This window comes from Panthera onca, chromosome B2 (genome assembly GCF_046562875.1).
Source record: "Panthera onca isolate mPanOnc1 chromosome B2, mPanOnc1 haplotype 2, whole genome shotgun sequence".
Taxonomy (NCBI): domain Eukaryota; kingdom Metazoa; phylum Chordata; class Mammalia; order Carnivora; family Felidae; genus Panthera; species Panthera onca.
In genome coordinates this window covers 3,111,001-3,130,388 of record NC_138343.1, presented here as the reverse complement: position 1 = coordinate 3,130,388, position 19,388 = coordinate 3,111,001, and the positions used below count along the sequence as shown (strand labels likewise).

At 46.1% G+C, this 19,388-nt stretch overlaps 6 non-coding genes across 6 annotated transcripts; 2 read left to right on the top strand and 4 right to left on the bottom strand.

Moving 5' to 3' along the window:
• The first annotated feature begins 342 nt into the window (after positions 1-342).
• On the top strand, positions 343-432 carry TRNAR-UCU (transfer RNA arginine (anticodon UCU)). The gene is given in 2 exon segments: positions 343-379; positions 397-432. It is a non-coding gene; the product is annotated as a tRNA-Arg (tRNA).
• Positions 433-6,139: 5,707 nt separating this feature from the next.
• Positions 6,140-6,245, bottom strand: TRNAL-CAA (transfer RNA leucine (anticodon CAA)). Its single transcript has 2 exons — positions 6,208-6,245; positions 6,140-6,185 (listed from the first exon to the last, which is right to left on the bottom strand). It is a non-coding gene; the product is annotated as a tRNA-Leu (tRNA).
• A 1,414-nt stretch (positions 6,246-7,659) lies between these two features.
• On the top strand, positions 7,660-7,732 carry TRNAK-UUU (transfer RNA lysine (anticodon UUU)). The gene has a single exon. It is a non-coding gene; the product is annotated as a tRNA-Lys (tRNA).
• A 1,411-nt stretch (positions 7,733-9,143) lies between these two features.
• TRNAD-GUC (transfer RNA aspartic acid (anticodon GUC)) lies at positions 9,144-9,215 on the bottom strand. The gene has a single exon. It is a non-coding gene; the product is annotated as a tRNA-Asp (tRNA).
• Positions 9,216-18,118: 8,903 nt separating this feature from the next.
• On the bottom strand, positions 18,119-18,191 carry TRNAK-UUU (transfer RNA lysine (anticodon UUU)). The gene has a single exon. It is a non-coding gene; the product is annotated as a tRNA-Lys (tRNA).
• Positions 18,192-19,316: 1,125 nt separating this feature from the next.
• Positions 19,317-19,388, bottom strand: TRNAM-CAU (transfer RNA methionine (anticodon CAU)). The gene has a single exon. It is a non-coding gene; the product is annotated as a tRNA-Met (tRNA).

Below are 19,388 nucleotides of genomic sequence, written 5' to 3'. Positions count from 1 at the left end.
GTCTTCAAGTCCTCAGATGAGTGAAGTCATGACATATGTCCTTCTCTGACTAACTTCGCTTAGCATAATACCGTCCAGTTCCGTCCACAGAGTTGCAAATGGCCTGGGGTTTTGAGCTTTGATCAAACTGTTCCTCATCTCGTAGGGACAGATGAGAATGGTCGCTGGAAGGATCAGAAACACCCGCGTCGGGTACTGTGTGTCCCTCGCACTGTCTTGTTTTTGTGTTTCTTGCACTTTTCGCGGTGACTGGAACGGAATAAATGTCCAGAAAAATACTGTATTGCTGACCAAATGCACAGTAGACGACCTTAGGGCTCGGGCCCGGCGCGCTTCCCCGCAGGCTCTGTGGCGCAATGGATAGCGCATTGGACTTCTAGCGCGGGCGGTGGAGGAATTCAAAGGTTGCGGGTTCGAGTCCCGCCAGAGTCGGAAACGTTTTGCCACTCAGTGGCCACTTGGTTTCAACTTTGTGGTGTTGGGTCCCCGCAGCTTCGTCATGAGCAATCCCACTCGTGTCTACAGGGGCTCAGTGACCAAACAGAGCGAAAGGGAATGGACGCTTGTAGCGAAGGTTCAACCTTGGCATAAATGCTGCTATTTCTCTGTCATGAGAAACGGCTTCCAACGTGCTGTTTTCCCGGTCTTGGCTGGAGGGTCGCGGGCGGGGGTTCCACGCTGCTCCTTCCAGAACATTGAAGACGCGGGGGGTTTGCAGCTGCTGACGCGCAGCCCGGGTCTGCACTCCCCCCTTCCCCCACGGCGCCCCCAAAGCGCTTCTTGGAAGCACCCAAGTTCCAGCTCCGGAAACTTAACCAAAATTCAGTTTGCTTTTAAATGAATGGTGGGTGAGATCAGTAGCAATTATCCCCCCCCCCTCCGTTAACTGTGGAAATGGAGATAGAGCCGAAAAATACACCTGCTCTCCATCCTCGAACACTAGTTTCTTCATTCTCTCCACTGGCGTTTACTTTTGAGTATCCTTCCAGAAGTTATACATGCATGTGTATGTTATATAAACATGTATTATACAATATATCTATATTATATAAGATTTATATATTTATATATAGTCATATGGATCTCTGCGCCCGTCTTTCGTGTGTAATATCATCTCACATATGTAGTGTTGTTGTGTTCTTTATGTAAGCTATGTAATATTCCACAGCAGGGGGTGTACAATTGTATCCTAAACACCTCACATCTTAAGTCCAGGTTGCAAGGCATCGCACGGCCAGCCCTCCCCTTACTGAAGGCCCCTGGGGGGGTCTTGTGTTTGCCATTAGGGAAACAGGACCACAGACCCACTGAATTCCCAGAAAAGCCTGCATCTGGCATGCTTCCGGGCGCTGAAAAGGGAGAACTGTTTGACCTCTACCTTTGCTTGTTGAGCATGGGCTCATTTATCTTCCAATAAAGCATTTTCTTGAACCACCTCTTGTGGCATGGTGGGTTTTCTGCTCTTCAACTTGCACAACAATTTGGCCATGATGCACATTTCACTGCCGTCAGGTAGGGTAATAATTAACCTCCTACAGAATATTGCCGATTACACACTCCTCATACCATGATATACATCGCATGTCCAGCAGGCCAGGCAATGAAATGAGGTGGTAGTTTCACAGCCTCTGACCCCTATTCATTCCTGCATAGATTTCTCAGTAAATTACCATGTTCTTACTATAGCTGCAAAGCCACTTTTGTCTAATATTAAATCCACACATGGATGATTTCCGAATTCTCCATGCCATTGCATGTCTTATCTGTTAATCCCTGCACCAAAATGCATGCCCTTAATGAAATGAGTTTTGTACTAAGTCTTGATACTTAGTATGCTAAATACCACTGTCTTTTTCTTCTTTAAAAGTCTCCTGACCAGCACAGTCACAGACTCACCTTTTCTCTTTGCCTTCCCTCAAGGATCTCAGTCCTACACTTCCTGCTTCCTGACATCTTTTCTCTAATGGTTATTTCATAGATTTATTTCCTGGTTTTCTAATTTTTGTATAGCCAGAGGACAACTCCCCTAGTGGTTAATCCTTCATGGGTGGAAGTAAAATTTTCATTAAAAAAAAAAAATAATAACACACCACAGAGATCACCAATTACTTTCACCATTTCATAGTAGTTTTCTTAGATTTTTAGATTATTTGATTTATGCATGGGGCTGTTTAAGGACCCTCTTAATCAACTGATTGATTTCTTTTTATCTGCATATTCTATTGCCTATATCATTTTTCTTCATAGGAAACCATTTTAATGTATTAACTGTTTACATTGCTATTACATTAAAACATTACATGTTTTCTTACAGAATATGTAATATTTTGTGCATATCCTTTCCATATGACAAAATCGTACTTGGTAAACGTATCATTCCACTTCTGACTTTTTCTTTTTTTATAAATTGGGGTTTTTAAAAAATGTTTATTTATTTTTGGGAGGGAAACAGAATGTGAGTGGGGTAGGGGCAGAGAGAGAGGGAGACACAAAATCTGAAGCAGGCTCCAGGCTCTGAGCTGTCAGCATAGAGCCCGATGCGGGTCTTGAACTCACAAACTGTGAGATCATGACCTGAGCTGAAGTCAGACACTTAACCAACTGAGCTACCCAGACACCCCTGACTTTCTTCCATAACAATCATTACTTTCTTTATACATCATTTAAATGCTGAGCAATATCTCATAGGGTGTATCTACCATATTTTACCTTTTTAAAAAATGCTTCTAAGAAGGTGCCATTTTAGTTCCTGAGGCAAACATCCTCATTCGCATCCATTTGAAAGGCATCTGCCATATACCGTCCAGATGTGCTGGTCTGTAAGTTACATTTCAAATACATAGTACTAAGTGAAAGAAATACGGTCACTGCTGACGGCCCTGACTTCCCTTCCAGTATATCATATTTGTGTTTGGCTATATAATAATACATTTCATATAAAATTATAACGAGGTAATTAAATGAAGGTCCAACTGTCAAGAAGCAGGCTTAGAAACTGGCTTGGGTCAGATGGTGCAGCGGTGTAATTGTGTGTGAGGGAAGGAAATATTCAAGGTAGATCCTATCTTACTACATAAATAAATACATTATCAGTAAACTTACAAGGTCGGGGGTTCAAAAAACAATAAAATGAGAACATTTACTAATCACTGGATACATTTCCTCACAGGTCATTGACATGCTCTCCAAGCTTCTCGGTGTCTTTCTTGTAAAATGCCTATTTCATAAACAGCAAATGATTGGATCTTCTCTTTTTTCCAGTCTGACCATTTCTTGATTTCAGAGTGGGATTTTAAACTCACCGAGGATGTTGTAGAAACACCGCTGGCACCTGTTGAACGTGAGACTGGGTTCTATGTGGGTCTCTTGCGACGTGCGGATGTAGTAAGGACTAGAGAAAGCGTTCTCAGTCTCCTGATATTCAGTCATTGATTCATAGACAGAAAGTCAGAGGGCTCCCAGGGGGAGTTTTTCTCACTGTTAGTAAGGCCAAAAATAATACTTCAAGCTAAGGAAGTGTAAGAATTTCTGAAAGTTTGGCACCCTTATGTTTGACAGTTTCATTTATTCTCTCTGTCTTACCTGGGAAAAAAAGGATGATACGGGCAGTGGCGAATCTGAGTAAGCATTAATAACCTACAAAGCTCTTTAGTAACAATTCTGGGTAATTGAGTGTACATCACTAAATAAGTAATACAGATTTTACCAGGTAGGAAATAAGAGTCAAACAACATTTTTTGCTTCTGCTAAAATTGTGACTTTTTGACAAGAGAAAGCTTTGATCCACATGAAAATTGTTTTTTGGTTTTTTTTAAGATTTTATTTTTAAAGTAATCTCTACACCCAACATGGGGCTTGAACTCACGACCCCAAGATCAAGACTTACATGCTCTTCTGACTGAGCCAGCCAGGCTCCCCATATGAAAATTCCTTTTATATACATTTTTATACACATTTCACACAATACACACACACACACACACACACTTTTATATACATTGTTTTTATAAACATTTTTATATCTTTTTTTGGTACAATGGAATAAAATTAATTTTTGAATGTGTAAAGGGGTCTTGAGGCTTGACCCCAGTGTCTTTATCGTTTTGAGGGGATTACAGACTAGGTAGGTCAGATAAGCATCAGAAACATCCTCGGCTTTACCTTTAACATTTTTGTATGAATCCTCATTTAAGAGTGTAGTCGATTTTTCTTTGGAATAGTAGTGAGACTCCAGCTCCAGCTAACGTATGGGTTAATCAGCACAAGCAGGACGGATGGTAGGTAAGTGGGATCCTTCCTTATCGTATAACAACTAATTTCTGACATGGAGTTAAATATTCCCCTGTGAGTAGCAACTTATCATAAACACTGAGGACCTCTGTTTTAATCGTGAAGTGTATGTACTATAATTGTCCCCGACTGACTGATAATCACTTTATACACAATTTTTATACCTATCTTTATGTTTGAATATGACTACGTTTTCTATAAGCTGAGAAATAAAAGATCATTGATATGTATTTATATTTATGTATTTTACTTTATTTTTATGAAATAAAAATACACCCTCATACACAATTAACCCAGGAAGACTGTTCTCTTTTCAGTGTTAGTCTTTTTTTTTTTTTAATCCTAAATTTGGTAAATAAAAGAATTCTCACAATACTTCTGAGTCCAAGTCTGAAAAATGACAAAGCAAACCTAATTATTTCTATCATTCTTCCTTTTTAAAGTGGAAGAACAAATCTTTCTGTCAGTTGGAGGCCATTCTAGAAAACCTGAAGGAGTTAGGCACAAAAGACATCTTCGTGGTTTTTACTATTCTGAAGTTAGGGCCTACATTTGTGAAAATCAAGTCAAGAGGAATTGTCATGGGAGACAAAACATGAATACAAGTCAGAATTTTGTAAAAATGAGGCATAGTTTTTTTTTTTTTTAACAGATAACATGTAAATCCACAGCAATAATAACAGTGACTATTGGGAACTTAAAAATATGTAGATTGTCTTCAAATTATTTAAAAATATACCAGGAGTACAAAGAGGCAACAGAATATTTTGGCGATTCAGAAAGAACTTCGGTTAACTTGGTACAAATAACTTGATAATTTTGCAGGAAAAAAATCAAATTTTGCTCTTTTGCACGTATTTTCATCCCACAATTGTATATTCTTTTCCTACAAATAAATCAATTAAAATGACTATCTCATATTTTTGATCATTTGTATACTGTTTTTTATTTAAAAAAAATTTTTTTAAATGTTTATTTACTATTGAGAGACAGAGGGACACAGGGTGTGAGCAGGGGAGGAGCAGAGAGAGAGGGAGACACAGGATCTGAAGCAGGCTCCAGGCTCTGAGCTGTCAGCCCAGAGCCCGACGTGGGGCTCAAACTCACAAACTGTGTGAGTTCATGACCCGAGCTGAAGTCAGTCGCCTGACCAACTGAGCCACCCAGGCGCCCCTGTATACTGCCTTTTAAATGAACCTTACTATATCTCTATATGTATGTATTTAAATATACACACATACAGCATCAGATGTATCTGCGGACATTACCGGGGGTCCACGGAGGGTGGCACCGGGTGCCAATCACCCCTGGTTGAGAATCACTGTTCTAACCCTTTTGCCTCTCATGTCTCGCTGATCTGATGCCACAGAATACATCACATCCAGACTCTTCACGCCACAGCCCACGCCCTGACCATCACGGAGAAGTGATGGGGAGAAAGTGTGCAGGGGAGGAAAGAGGAAGGTCGGAGAAGAAAAAGAGGCTGAGGCGAGGGCAGTGGGGAGGAGGGACACGCAGGAGAAGGGTGGAGGGGTGGAGGGTGCCCCTGCCCCTGCCCGTCACAGAGCAGTTCAAATACTGGAGGCAGGAACTTAGAACCCTCACCTCATCCATGTTGTAAGACCTACATTTTAATACTGATGTATTACTGAGATGCCACACAGAAGGAGAAAGAAAGAAACAGAAAGGAGGGACGAAGGAAGCACCGGCAGAGGAGAAAGACATGCAAGCCCACCGACTTAAAAAGGGTGAAGTGCGGGCCGCAATAGGGAGAAAGGGGAAGATCCGCTCTTGCTGCCTAAAACGGCGGTTACGTAAAGTTGCAGACTTTGAAACTAAAACGGGAGCGTGTCAGAAGTGGGATTCGAACCCACGCCTCCATGCGGAGACCAGAAGCCCCGAGCGCGGGAAGCGAAGCTTGAGTCTGGCGCCTTAGACCACTCGGCCATCCTGACACCCGCGGAGGGTAGGCCGCTAACCGGCTTGTAAACGCAACAGAGGGAACCGGACTCCGCGCTGGCGAGCGCCAGCCCACTGCGCCTGCGCGATGCCGGAGGCGAAAGGCGAGTTTGCCGGAAGCCGGGGGCTGAGGCGCGCGGAGCCGGAGCCGGGACCCGGGGACACCCGGGGGGACCCGGGGGACGCCCCCGCCCCGCCGGGTGGGGGTGAGGAAAGTGCGGGCCGCAGAGCCCTCCTCCCCCGGCTTCCCGCGGGGCTCACGCCCCTCCCCCCACGGTTAAGTTCAGAAGGTAACAGGTGCCGCGAGACCCGGAGAGCAGGGCTTAGCGCCCCCTGCCCCGGCCCACCTGGAAGTGTCCTCCTAAGAGTCAGCGGCGGCTGGATTGCTTTTTTCGGTCAAGTCGAAATGATTAAATGTTATTCCCCCAGGCATAGGTTTGTCGCGTTAGTTTTAATGCCTGAAATTCGGTGTCATTTCTGTAACAAAATAGCACGTACACACTACTTCGTAGGAGTTGGCATCGTGGGTACTGCATGAACTTGACGCACGATTTTCCTCATATTTGGTCAAAGTGGCATTTGTCTTCATGAATTGAAAAGCCCAAACATAATGCCTTAAATTAATGATAACGGAAGTATTGACTCGAAGTAGGTGAGTAGTCCGGGGCTGGCGCTGCCGCCTCCTTTGGGTGGGTGGGAATTTGTCCCTCGCCCCCCCCCCCCCCCGTCCTCTCTGCAGGTGCTCGCGAGCCGCTAAATCACGAACCACGAGCACTGTTTCCTCACCCGCCGCTCACTCCTGTCTTGGGATGAGTTGGGGCTCGCGATGCAACGTGAGGGACAAAGCTGGAGGCGGCCCTGCACCCCCCACCCCCACCCCCCGGCCCTAAAGAACCCAGACCCTCCATTTCCGAAACTACGGGGACAGTCCCGCAGGGGACAGCCAGGCTCAATCCCCCTGCGTTGTGTCAGGGTCAAACCCTCCTCCTCTCCATCTTCCCTGCGTTCTCTTGAGGATGCCCTTCAGTCGTTCGAGTTCCTAAAAAAGCCTCGTCCCGGTTTCCCCCACCGGTAGGGGAGGGAGCCCGCGCGTCCGCTCCGCAAGCACCTGAGGAGGAAATAGTGTGTCCGAGGGTCCTTCTGCCCCAAACTGCGAGTCCCCTTCGGCAATAATTGGGTCCAGGAAGAACCTTCACTCTCCCTGTAGCTGTGCGCGTTAACCGGCTCTTTAAAGAATGTCCAGGGTGGCGGTTACACGGTCTGCTTAAGGATGAGATGACCCGGGTCGGTGAGCCACACTTTGGGGGGCCCTGGTAGTTCCTGGAACCTTAGGTCACTTCTCTTCCTGGTAGTTCGAATTCTGCACGGAATTTAGTTATTTATAAGACAAGTTAGCACTGCCCTTCTAGGGCCTGGGTAGCTCAGTCGGTAGAGCATCAGACTTTTAATCTGAGGGTCCAGGGTTCAAGTCCCTGTTCAGGCGGCAGTTGAGCTTTTTTTTTCCCCCCAGCCACATGTGGAAGGGGAACCTGCACGTGGTCCACATGAACTCGTTGTCTTTGCCCACGTGAAGGCCCAATCTAGCCTCATTTAATTATTCCTTCTAAGAGCGAACTAAGCCACTCCTAGATTTTGCAAGGGAATGTAGAATTGTGGGCGATAGGAAGAAAGACAACAAAAAACTTTTGAGTGAATTGCTATGAGATGTGCCCTTTTAAAATTCCCTTGCACAACGTGGGGGTGACTGTCTAGAAGGCGGGGTGCAGTTTGGTTAGACCCTGTCCGGGTACCATTGTGGTCGCTTTGATCCCTGGGCGTCCCCCAGCTTGTTCAGCAGACGCCAGTGCACGGCTACTGCCCCGCTCTGCAACACGGAGGTGAAGAACTGAAATCCAGACACATCCCGAAATCGTGTTCGCCATCCGCTTTGTGCTTTCGTTGAAAAAGCTGCCCCTCCCAGGGTGCCCGGCCGGCTGGGTTGGTAGGGAGTGCGACTCTCGGTCTCCCGGTTGTGCGCTCGAGCCCCATGTCGGTATGGAGATTACATTCAAAATCTTTAAAAAGGGAAAGCTACTCCCCTTCTCCTGGGGTTTAAATCATGTGTAGAAGCTCTGGAAAGGAGGTTCTTTCCATTTGTTCTCTGTAGGGTGCCATAGGCTTTGGTAAGTCCTTAGATGGTGTTTTGATTAAAAAGTCAAGGTTTTCACCTGGTGGATACTGTGTGAAAGCTGGGAATTGCTACTTCGTGTAGACTTTCCGTTTTTCTTTTTTCTAATCTATCCGGTCTGAAAGCGATTTTGATCAGGTGTTTTATTGCCCAGCGCTGAGACCAACGGACACATAATTCCGGGGCAGGTAAGGGGGTGGCCCCAGGCACCCCAATCCTTGCCTGCCGCGGCCCAGGTTCCGGCTGCTGCAGGGAACCGGGAGTTCGAGTCCCGCCACCGGCAAACCTGGGCCTGAGCCCGTGCGCCACCGGTTCGCAGGCGCGTTCACCTGCCCCTTCGACTCCACCTGCTCCTCGTCCCCGAGCGCGGGCCCTACGCCCTGGATGCTCCGGGGAGGCCCCTCCGTCGCCTCACCTGTCCCGGCAGGTGCCCGTCCCTTTCCCCCCAAACACCCCCCACCCCCGGCCCCCCCGCCCCGCGTGCCAGGACACACACCTCACTCGCGCCTGCGACGTCTGCAGCTCAAAGTTCTCAGCTCAACATCCGGGAGCATTTCCGGGGCGCACTTCGCATCCAGGGAAAGCGGCCCGGTGCAACGATCAGCCCCCACACGGAAATTGCCTTAAAACGAGAGGTGGAATCCAAGCAGGAAGCCCCCCGGGAGCCCAGCCCACCCCGGAAGTTTGCTGCTCTCAAAAGGGCGAGGCCAAAAGCTGCACCTGCTGTCTCCCCGTCGGGGAATCGAACCCCGGTCTCCCGCGTGACAGGCGGGGATACTCACCACTATACTAACGAGGAGGACGCGTTAGTTTCCGGAAAGTTCTCCTATAGAGGAATTCATAGGCTGGGTCCTGACCTTTCCTGCGCACGGGATTCCTGAGAGATGCGCCCATCTTCACAGGAAAGATTTGTTATAAAATCCAAGAGAACAGATTTCCCAGTGTGACCTGGAAAACGCAAACACGACAGTCCGCAGGAGATCAGACGTTGCCGTGCACAGTATTATCACTCTGGCACAGAAATGTTCCTTAACAGCAGGACCGCGGAGCTAGACGCACTTCCTCTGCTTCGGTTCGCCACGGTGAGAATCGTCTGTGTTGTGCGTGAATTTGTACACGGAGTACGGAGAGGAGCTTACTCTTAAAATCTAATCTCAGATTCTGCAGCGCTGGCATCGAGTGGGTTATTTGTGAATAGCCTTTTAGCGGTGGAAATCCCACCGTTAGGAATATTCCTCAGTGAAATTCCAGCCCAGAGCCAGAGGGGGCTTCCCAGGTGGTCTTTGTAGCAATTCCAGGGAGCAAAGAATCGAAGACACACTTCCTGGATGAGCATGACTGAAATGAACGTGTGTCCTGACCGGAGAGAAAAGCAATGGGAGTCCTACGACCTCGGAACAAACCTCTACAAATAGGTTTGGCTTAAGGCAACAGAAACGCGTTCCTCTCAGTTTTGGAGACCAGCAGAGGGAGATCAAGATGCCAGCGCCAGGAGGGCTCTGGAGAAGACTCTTTCCCGGCTTCTACCCAGCCTCCTGTGACTCCGCGCCATCCTGCCTGCTCCTTGGCCTCTGGCTGCCAAGTTCCAATCTCTGCCTCTCTCTGTGTCTCTGTGGGTCCTCTCTTATAGGGACACCAGCCACTGGATGTAGGGCCCAGCCCAGCCCAGTATGACCCGATCTTAATTTAACTAATGACATCTGCAAAGACCTATTTCTAAGTAAGGTCGCGCTCTGAGGTTCTGGACAGACACAAATTTCCAGGGGGTGCTATTTAACCCACTGCAATTAAGAATGAAAGATAAAGCATTTATGCATAAACTCCGTTGACTGCGCCAGAGTATACACTAAGAGCTGGAAAGGCACCGCTGAAGTTTGGTTGTGGGGAAAGGGAAGGGAGAGTATACAGTCGTCTGATACTGTGGCTCCAGTAAAAATGGAAGGAAATTGTAAAAAGAGGAGGACAAAGCTGTTAAATGACATAATGATGGTGATAACACAAACATACAAACTTTCCAAAAATATTAGAAACGGCAAAATGTCAACATAGCCTCGTTTCCAAAGAGACATTAAAGACCTAAACAAATGGGGAAGTATATAATTTTGTGGATAGGGGGACTTAGTATCTCAAGGATAGCATTTCTCCCTAAAGCGATCTATGAATTCCACATTATTCTAATATTAATCCCAACAATTTTTTCAAGAGCTTGAAAAGATTTCCAAGAGCTTTTTGTAAAATTGTATGTAAGTGTATCGGGCCCATAATAGCAAGGCCACTTTTACTACAAATACGGAGAGGATCGCCTGTAAAGCTTGCAGAACTCATCAGACACTCCAGGAATGAATATATTGTCACATCACAGACACTGGCATAGAACCTCAAATTGGTTAAACAGGACAGAGAGCTCAGGAGATCAGTATTTGGTGTATTGAGAGGGGCGGCATTCAGGGCAGAGGACAGTTCAGGCTATTTAGTAAATGGAGCGAGGAAAAAAATATAGTTTTCTCATGGAGGGAAATATGACATTGGATAAAGATGAACACTAGAAAGATCAAGGATATAAATGCCACAACCAAAATTTAAAGCTCTCAGTAGAGAGTATGTGAATCAGCCAGGAACCTGTATGTGCTATCCTGGGGAATAATGTGGAGAAATTTAATATAGTAAATTTAATAGAATTTAATAATTTGTATAGAAATGTAATATAGTAAATTGTATAGCAAATATAGTAATATAGTAAAATTCCGTTAATGATGGAAGAGCTGATGTGGTCAATGGGACAGAGACTATCAATGTAGGAAGCCACACAGGCTAAAAGGCCTGGCTCTCTGGGAGAACTTGAAACCCCCGCAGATTTGCCCTCGAAGGCATCTGATGTCCTGAGGAGATACAGCTGAGACCAAGCAGTGGCGAGTAATACTTTCACTCTGGCTTCTCTCCTCTAATCTCCATCCAGTGCCCAACACTGATTTCAACCCAACCAGAAGTCACCTGACGAGGTAAGTTGAGGACTGCAGCTTACGTGGTCCAGCATCTTCGTGTCAGAAAGCACAAACGAGCCCAGGTCATGGATAAATCGGAGCACAGACATGCGAGGCCTCCCCTTCTGCCCCTCACCATCCAGTCTCAGCATTTGACTAAAATTTAACTTACCTTCAAAAAGCTAATGCTCTGTACGTATGAGGGTGCCCTCAAACCCTTCCAAAAAAAAGAAAGGCAAAGCACCATCCTACTTTTGGAAAGAGAGGGGAATTGGAATTCTCCAGACCCAAGATCTCATCACGCCAGCTCTGTTCTCTGTGAACTGAAGGCAAGGAGAACGTGCAGCTACTCCAGGCTATGGAGCCGCGGTAGAAAGAGGGGTAGACATGACCTGGCTCCGCCCTCTTTTTTGGGGCTCCGATCTCCCACCAGCGCAACTAAGCTGCAGACAGGTGGGAGGCTGGCCTGGGAAACACAGTCTGGGGAGTTGAGCCCTGCTGATGTAGAGAGTAATTCAGAGGATGGGGATCCACCCACAAGTGAGTGAGTGATCCACCCCCATCATGAGAATGTATATTCGAGCAGCAAAGATTGGAAACACTGGTTAAATACGACACAGAAATGCTACAGGGTCAAGACAACTTTGACCGGTTTGTGCATATGAAATTAATAGCTTCTTGTAACCGAATTATAGCTTAAAATGAAAACACAAGTTGTGCGGAGAAAGGTTAACTGCAATTCAAATAATGGAACTGCAAGAAACTAAAGAGAAAAAGAAAACAATGCACCAAGACCTCCCATACGTAAGTCAAGCACATCAACTCAATAGAAAAACAGGCAGTCAAATAAATAAATAAATAAGTAAACCGGACTTGGGGAGAAAATTCAAGTGTATAAATCCAAACATGTGTAGAGATATTCAACCTCACTGTGATACCAAAATGCAAGCCATTACTTCAACAAACTTATTTCCACCTGATAGGATAAAAATTAAATGTACAGAAGTGACAACCGTTGGAGAAGATTTGAATACACGGTACCCTTTATACTTTGCCCAAAGAGCCTGTGGTGGTGAACCTCATGTGTGAACTTGCCCGGATCAGATATCTGGCTAAACATTGTTTCTAGGTGTGTCTGTGAGGGTGTTTCTGGATGAAATTAGCACTTGAATTAGGGGATTCGGTAAAGCCATTTGCCTTCCCCAATATGGGTGAGCACCATCCAAGCCGCTGAGAGCCTAACTAGGACAAAAGGGCAGAGAAAGACTTCGGCCCTCTGCCTAATTGCTCAAAGCTGGAACACGGATCTTCTTCTGGCTCCCTGGTTCTCAGGCCTTCGGACTCAGGTTGAATTATGACGGGGCAGACGTTATGGGTTGAATGTTTGGTTATCCCCAAATTCATAGGTTGAAATCTTGCCCTCCAATGTGATGGTATTTGGAAGTAGATCCTTTGAGAGGTGACCAATTCCTGAGTTAGTCCCTACTGAATTGGATTAGTGCCCTTTTCAGGAGACCCCAAAGAGCTCCTTCGAGGAAGCTCTCTCTCATCAGACAATTGAAGCTGCTAGCACCTTGATCTTGGACTTCCCAGGCTCTAAAACTGAGGAATAAATTTCTGTTGTTTAGAAGCCCCCAGTCTGTGGAAATTGTCACAGTAGCCACAAGGGGCTAAGACAGGCGTACGTCTTTACAACTTTGGGAAAACGGTTCTCATTACCTCCAATAGTTACACATTTATGTAACCTGACAAATCAACACTTTGTCTCCTAGGAACATACTCACACGTTACATAGGCATACTTTGTTCTCTTGAGCTTTGCTTTGTGGCTTTTATGACTGTTGTTTTTATAAACTGTAGGCTTGTGGCTTGTAGGCTTGTGTTTTTATAAACTGTAGGCCCTGCGTCCTGCAAATTCGCTGGCACCATTTCTCCAAAGGCATTTGCTCACTTCGTGTCCTTGTGTCACACTTTGGTAATTCTCACAATATTTCAACCTTTTTCATTATTATTATATTTGTTGTGGTGATCTGTGATCCATGAGCGTTGAGGCTCCCACTGTAACTGTTTTGGGGTGCCACGAACCGTGCCCAAATACGAGAGCGAAATTAATAACAGATAATTGTGTATATTCTGGCAGCTCCATTGACCGGCCTTTCCCCATCTCTCCCCTTCCCTCTTCTCGGGCCTTTCTTTTCCCCAAGACACAACCATATTGAAATCAGGCCGATCGATAGCCCTACAACGGCCTCTAAGTGTTCAAGGGGAGGAGGAGTGGGGCACCTCACTTTAAATCGAAAGCTGGATGTGATTAAGCTCAGCGAGAAAGGCATGTTGAGAGCCAGGGCAGGCCGAAAGCTAGGCCTCTTGTGCCAAACAGTCGGCCAAGTTGTGAATGCAAAGGAAAAGTGAAAAATGTAGCTCCAGTGAACACACAAATGATGAGAAGTGACACAGCCTTATTGCTGATGGTGGAGACAGTTCGAGCGAGCGGTCTGCATAGAAGATCAAACCAGCCCCAACATTCCCTGAAGCTAAAGCCTTGTCCAGAGAGCAAGGCCCCGACTCTCTTCAATTCCAGGAATGTTGTTCCTGAACCATTTATCAACAAGTCTATCTTTCCGCCTCTGGTTTGAAATGCACTCTTTATCATAGACTAAATGTCCTTATGCGATTTGGTTTATTTCTGGACTTTGTATTTGACCGCACTGATCTATTTGTCTATTCATTTGTGAGTGCCACAATTTTTTTGTAGGTTGATGTTTATCGTTGAATGTTGGGGTCTTCTAAGCGTACTCAGGTCCTCTGCAAAGAGGGGTCATTTTACTCCTCTTCCAAATTTTATGTCTCTGATATTTCTCATCTAACTGCATTCCCAATACTGCCAGTAGACAATATTGAGTAGCAGTGGGAGTAGTGACCAGCTGTATTCTTAGTGGAAATGCCCGTAGTGGTTTCCTGTTAAATAAGCTGCTTAAACTGCTGGTTTCAAGATGTGTGTGTGTGTGTGTGTGTGTGTGTGTGTGTGTGTGTGTGTTCAGAGAAAGTATTCATTAATTTCTATTTTCTTGAACTTTTAAGTCAGGAACGGGTGTTGAATTTTACCTAATTTTTCAGTATCCGTATCGATGTGGTTTTGGACTGGTGGGGGGTCCAGAGCCGATGGCCTTGAAAGAATTCTTGAGACGTCTTTGTGCAAAAAGGTGGTTTTATTAAGGTATGGGGACAGGACCTGTGGGCAGGAAGAGCAGCTCTGGGGTTGTGAGGAGGGACTGATTACACACTTGGGAGTTGGGGGACTTGAAGGTAAAAGGGAAGTTTCCAAAATGACTTTCATATGCTAAAGAGGACTCAGAAGATACCAGAGACCTGGCTATTGTCAAGCTAAGGTGGTTTTCCCTCTAGCGAAGCATGAACATTAAGACCGTAGGGGTTCCCGGAGGAATGTTATACTCTGCCTGCCTCAAGAATTTGTCAATGAGCTGCAGGTTCTAAGGAAATTTAGTTCTGCCATTTCCTTCTGTCCTTGTTCCCCACACCACTGTGGAGGGGAGGGGCATGTTGGGGCTCCAGGAAACTAAGTCTAGAGGTGTCTGGAGATTGCCTTTTTTCTTGTAAATCATGAAAACACAAACTGATGGAGGCTCAGGTCCTGCACGACTGTGATCTCTATGGTTAACCATTTGTTTTCCCCTTTCTTTGGTTCTTGGGCAACCAGGGGAGCCTGAGGAATGTCACAAAGAGCCCACCCCTCTGGGCAGAGGTGGGGGCTTGGGGGGGAGGTTGGAGGGTGTCACCTTGCCGCATGCTCCTTCATCAGTATCAGAAGATATCATATGGCTTTTCCCTTTACATCTATTAATGTGATATATCCTTATCCTTTAATGGACTTCGTAAAAATGGGACAATCTTGAATTCCTGGACTAAATCTCACTCTGGCAGAATGGTGTTGGACTCGGTTTGCTAATTTCAATATTTTCAGATTGATATTCATGTATGATCATCACATGTACATTTTTTTACTGTTAGGTTCAGACATTAATGCTATAATTGCTTCATAAAAAGAATTAGAAAGTATTCCTTCGTGTACTATGTTCTAGAATAATTTATGTAGCACTCAGACTATCTGATGTTTGTAGATTTGGCAGAATTCTTCTCAAGACCATTTGGGCCTCGTGGTTTTTTGTGGAGTAGTACCTTGATAACGTTCTCTGTTTTATGGCACATAGTCTAAGTTTTCTGCTGATGTAGTCTTGATTTTGGTAAACCGCATTTCTCTAGGACTCATCTGTTTCGTCTAGGTTTTCAAATATATCTCAAAGGGGTTTGCAAAATATGTTTATAATGTTGACAACATCTCTTTGTTTTCGATGTTGATTTCCCTTCAGTGTTTCTTAGGTCTGTTTTCTCCTTTTTCTCATGATTAAATTAGCCATTAGTTTGCCTTAAGTTATTTTCTCCCAGAAATTCAGGATTTTGATTTTATTCTATTTTCTACCACACCGTTTTCTGCACTTTATTTTTTCTCATTTTCTTCCTTGTGTTTTCGTCTGTTAATTTTGTTGATATTATTCTGGCTTTTTCAACTGACCGTTTATTGTATTTGTTTTCATTCTTATTGACAAAGAGTTTCACAGAGTACCATGAACTGAGGGGCTCATAAACAGCAAAAATCTATTTTTCACAGTTCCAGAGGTTGGAGGTCCAAGACTGGCGGTGCCAGTGTGGCTGGGGTCTGGTGAGAGCCCTCCTCTGGGTTGTTTTCTTGTATCCTCACAGGGCAAAGAGGGCTAGAGAGCACTCCGGGGTTCCTTTTGTAAGTCACTAATGTCATTCACGGGGACTTCACCCTCCTGACCCAATTACCTCCCAAACACCCCACATCCCAATATATCACACTGGGGTTTGGAATTTCAACATATGAATTGGGGGGCGGGTGGTACAAACATTCAGTTCATTGCAAGGATCTCTATCTTCCTGTTATCACTACTTTAAATGAACCCCCCCCCCCCATTCTGTTATGTAGTGTTTTCTTGTTGTGTTAACATGTCTAAGATAGAGAGATAAACAATGAACAATTAATTAACAATTAACAATTGAAACAAAAGCCAAAACTTTATAGTAAAATAGTAAAAAGATGTTAATAGACAATTTTTTAAGATATTAAAAAAGTCCTTAGGGGCTCCTGGGTGGCTCAGGTCATGATCTCATGGTTTGTGGTTTCCCATGTCAGGCTCTGTGCTGACAGCTGGGAGCCCGGAGCCTGCTTCAGATTCTGTGTCTCCCTCTCTCTCTGCCCTCCCCTACTTGCGCTCTGTCTCTCTCTCTCAAAAATAAACAAGTGTTAAAAAAAAAATTTTAAAGTCCCTTATACATATAAAAGTATAACCGAACTCTAACAGATAAAGAAATGCAAATTCACACCAAAGTGAGATGCCATTTTTCTGCTATTAGATTTACAAAAATTAAAAGGTATGTCAAAGCTATGGGGAACAGGCAGTCTTACTTATTGCTGGTGGGAATACAAATTGATATAACCGTTATGGAGGGGAATTGGGGCATATCTAACAAGATCACATAGGCATTCATCATTTCTCCCAACAATCCCAAACCTCATGACCTCCCCTGAAAACTTACCTTCAACAGAATGAAAACACACGTGCGCATATTATTTGTAACTGCGAACAACCGAAATGCCCAAACAGAAGAATGTGGTTAAATAAAGCATTACTTTCCCCCAACGGGGTACTTCTGCGGCCGTAACAATGGAAGACCAGGGAAGATCTCGATGAACTGACATAGAGTGATCTCTAGGGTCTTGGTGAGTGAAAAGATTAAGGGCCAATCAACATCTGCGGTATAGTTTCTTTAGGAAAGAAGAGGAAATTTTAAAATTGTGTATCCGCTTGTTTGTTCAGGAAAAGGTACAGGAAGGATAAGCCGAGTGGGGACTGATTGCCCACAGAGAGAAGGTGGGAGTGGGCAGAGAGAGAGGGAAGGAAAACCAAAGAACCGCTGAGGCGAGTGACATTTCTTCGAGTATCTCTGCATGGTTTTGACCTTTAGAACGATATCGTCCCTGTGCCTACAAAAATAATAAAATAAACAAGGGTAGGGTAGAGATGCAACATGGCATGAACCTGATTATTTCAAATGAATAATATGACAACGAGAAAAGGAGAGACCCAACACAATGAACTTAAGTGCAGTATTTATACTACATGTCGTCAGGCTGAAAACGTAAAAAATTAGAAAACCAGTCAATTCTCAGTACCTTGGGTTCCCAGGGCCGTGGTTTAACGCACACACACCATGCACTTAAAAGCCCACGATCAGGGCCTTTAACCATAATCCAAATCCCTGGATAAGAACCGAAACTTTTTAATGTAAAGACAAAAAAGCAGCTAAGACCATTTCAAAATGTGTTCGCATATAGCTTTTCAGCCAGGCACTTTTAAGGTGCCACAAACTTTCCGTGTAGGAAGAGTTGGCCCAAACTGTGTCACCTCGGAGACAGACCGCAAAGACTCTCTTCCCTTCCTGACAGGCTTCGCTCCAAGATTAATGAGTCGTGTCAAAGGAACGTGAAAACAGACAAATGTGATTACTGAAAGACCAAAAACGTAAACTCTTGCAAGGATACGCCTCGGTCTGTTTCGGCTGTTGTGGAAACCCCGCTCCAGAGATGTTGTAGGCCTAACTGAAACAAAACAACGACGGGCCGCCTGAACAGGGACTTGAACCCTGGACCCTCAGATTAAAAGTCTGATGCTCTACCGACTGAGCTACCCAGGCTTCACGACAGGGCCCCTAATTCACTGCATATGATGACTAAGGGCTCCAAGAAGTGCGAGTGATGCCCGTGACTCCAGAGATCACTGGCGTCCCCCAGCTGCGCCGCTCACACAGCCCGGGCCTCAGCGCGGCCGCTGAGCTCGACGGCATTGAGCGCGGCATTTCTTCGCGACACAAGTATTGGGTGTATTTACTGCAGGGGGCGTGGGAGGAGAGTCGCTTGGGAACAGGGGGGATCCTTCTGGTGGGAAGGAATATTCCTGCAGGAGAGGACTGCGGGCAGAGCCCCCGGAGCCGGCCTGGGCGTGGACGCGCGGGTGTCCCCACGGCTCACCGCGAGGAGGAAGCGCGGGTTCCACCCGCGACTTCCGAAAATGGGAGGAAACTTAGGAGAGCCAGACGTTGGGTAAAGAACGAAGGTTGCGGCACAGGGCAGAGGTTCAATTCCCGTTGCTTCCGGCAGTGTTTTCCTTCGGCGTCGGGGTTCCTGGGCTGTGGGGGTGGAGCAGCGGGCAAACGCGCGGCCGCCTCTTCTCAGACGGGCTTCTGTCCGGGACGCGCCGCAGTGTCCAAGTCGGTCCTCGCCTTCCGTCACGTTCCTTCCCTCCACCCCTCCAGGTGTCCCCCACACCTGTCCGACCTCCCTTTGCCAGTTCTGCCATCCTTGCGCCCACTCGTCCGACCCGGCAGGGACGTGAACCCCGGCCAGTGCACCGCCCCCTCCCCAGCGACGCTCGGGAGTCCGCTTGCGTCCTCGCCCTGCTGTTTTTACCTCCACGTTCGGTCCTGAGCTCCGTCCTGTGTACGGGAGGGACGGACCAGGCACGCATGCGAGCGCGTGCGCGGCCTCTGTCACCGCAGGTCTTCGTGCGTGCACGACACGTGGTCGCACCTCGGCAGGGGCCAAGACGCGGGGACCATAAACGGGATGACGCGTCCCTTCGCAGTATGGGGTGAGCGTCAAAAATGTTAATAAAGACACGCTTTCGATAATGGCCAATTTCCAACAAGATCCAAAAGAGATCAAGAAAGGTAAGGTAGTAGTGTCACTGTCACGAGCAGCCTTGGTGTTCGTGCGGATCTTGGAGCTGGAGAGGGCAGTGTGCGGATTGAATAAAAACACGCTAGCAGAGGATGGTTTCGATCCATCGACCTCTGGGTTATGGGCCCAGCACGCTTCCGCTGCGCCACTCTGCT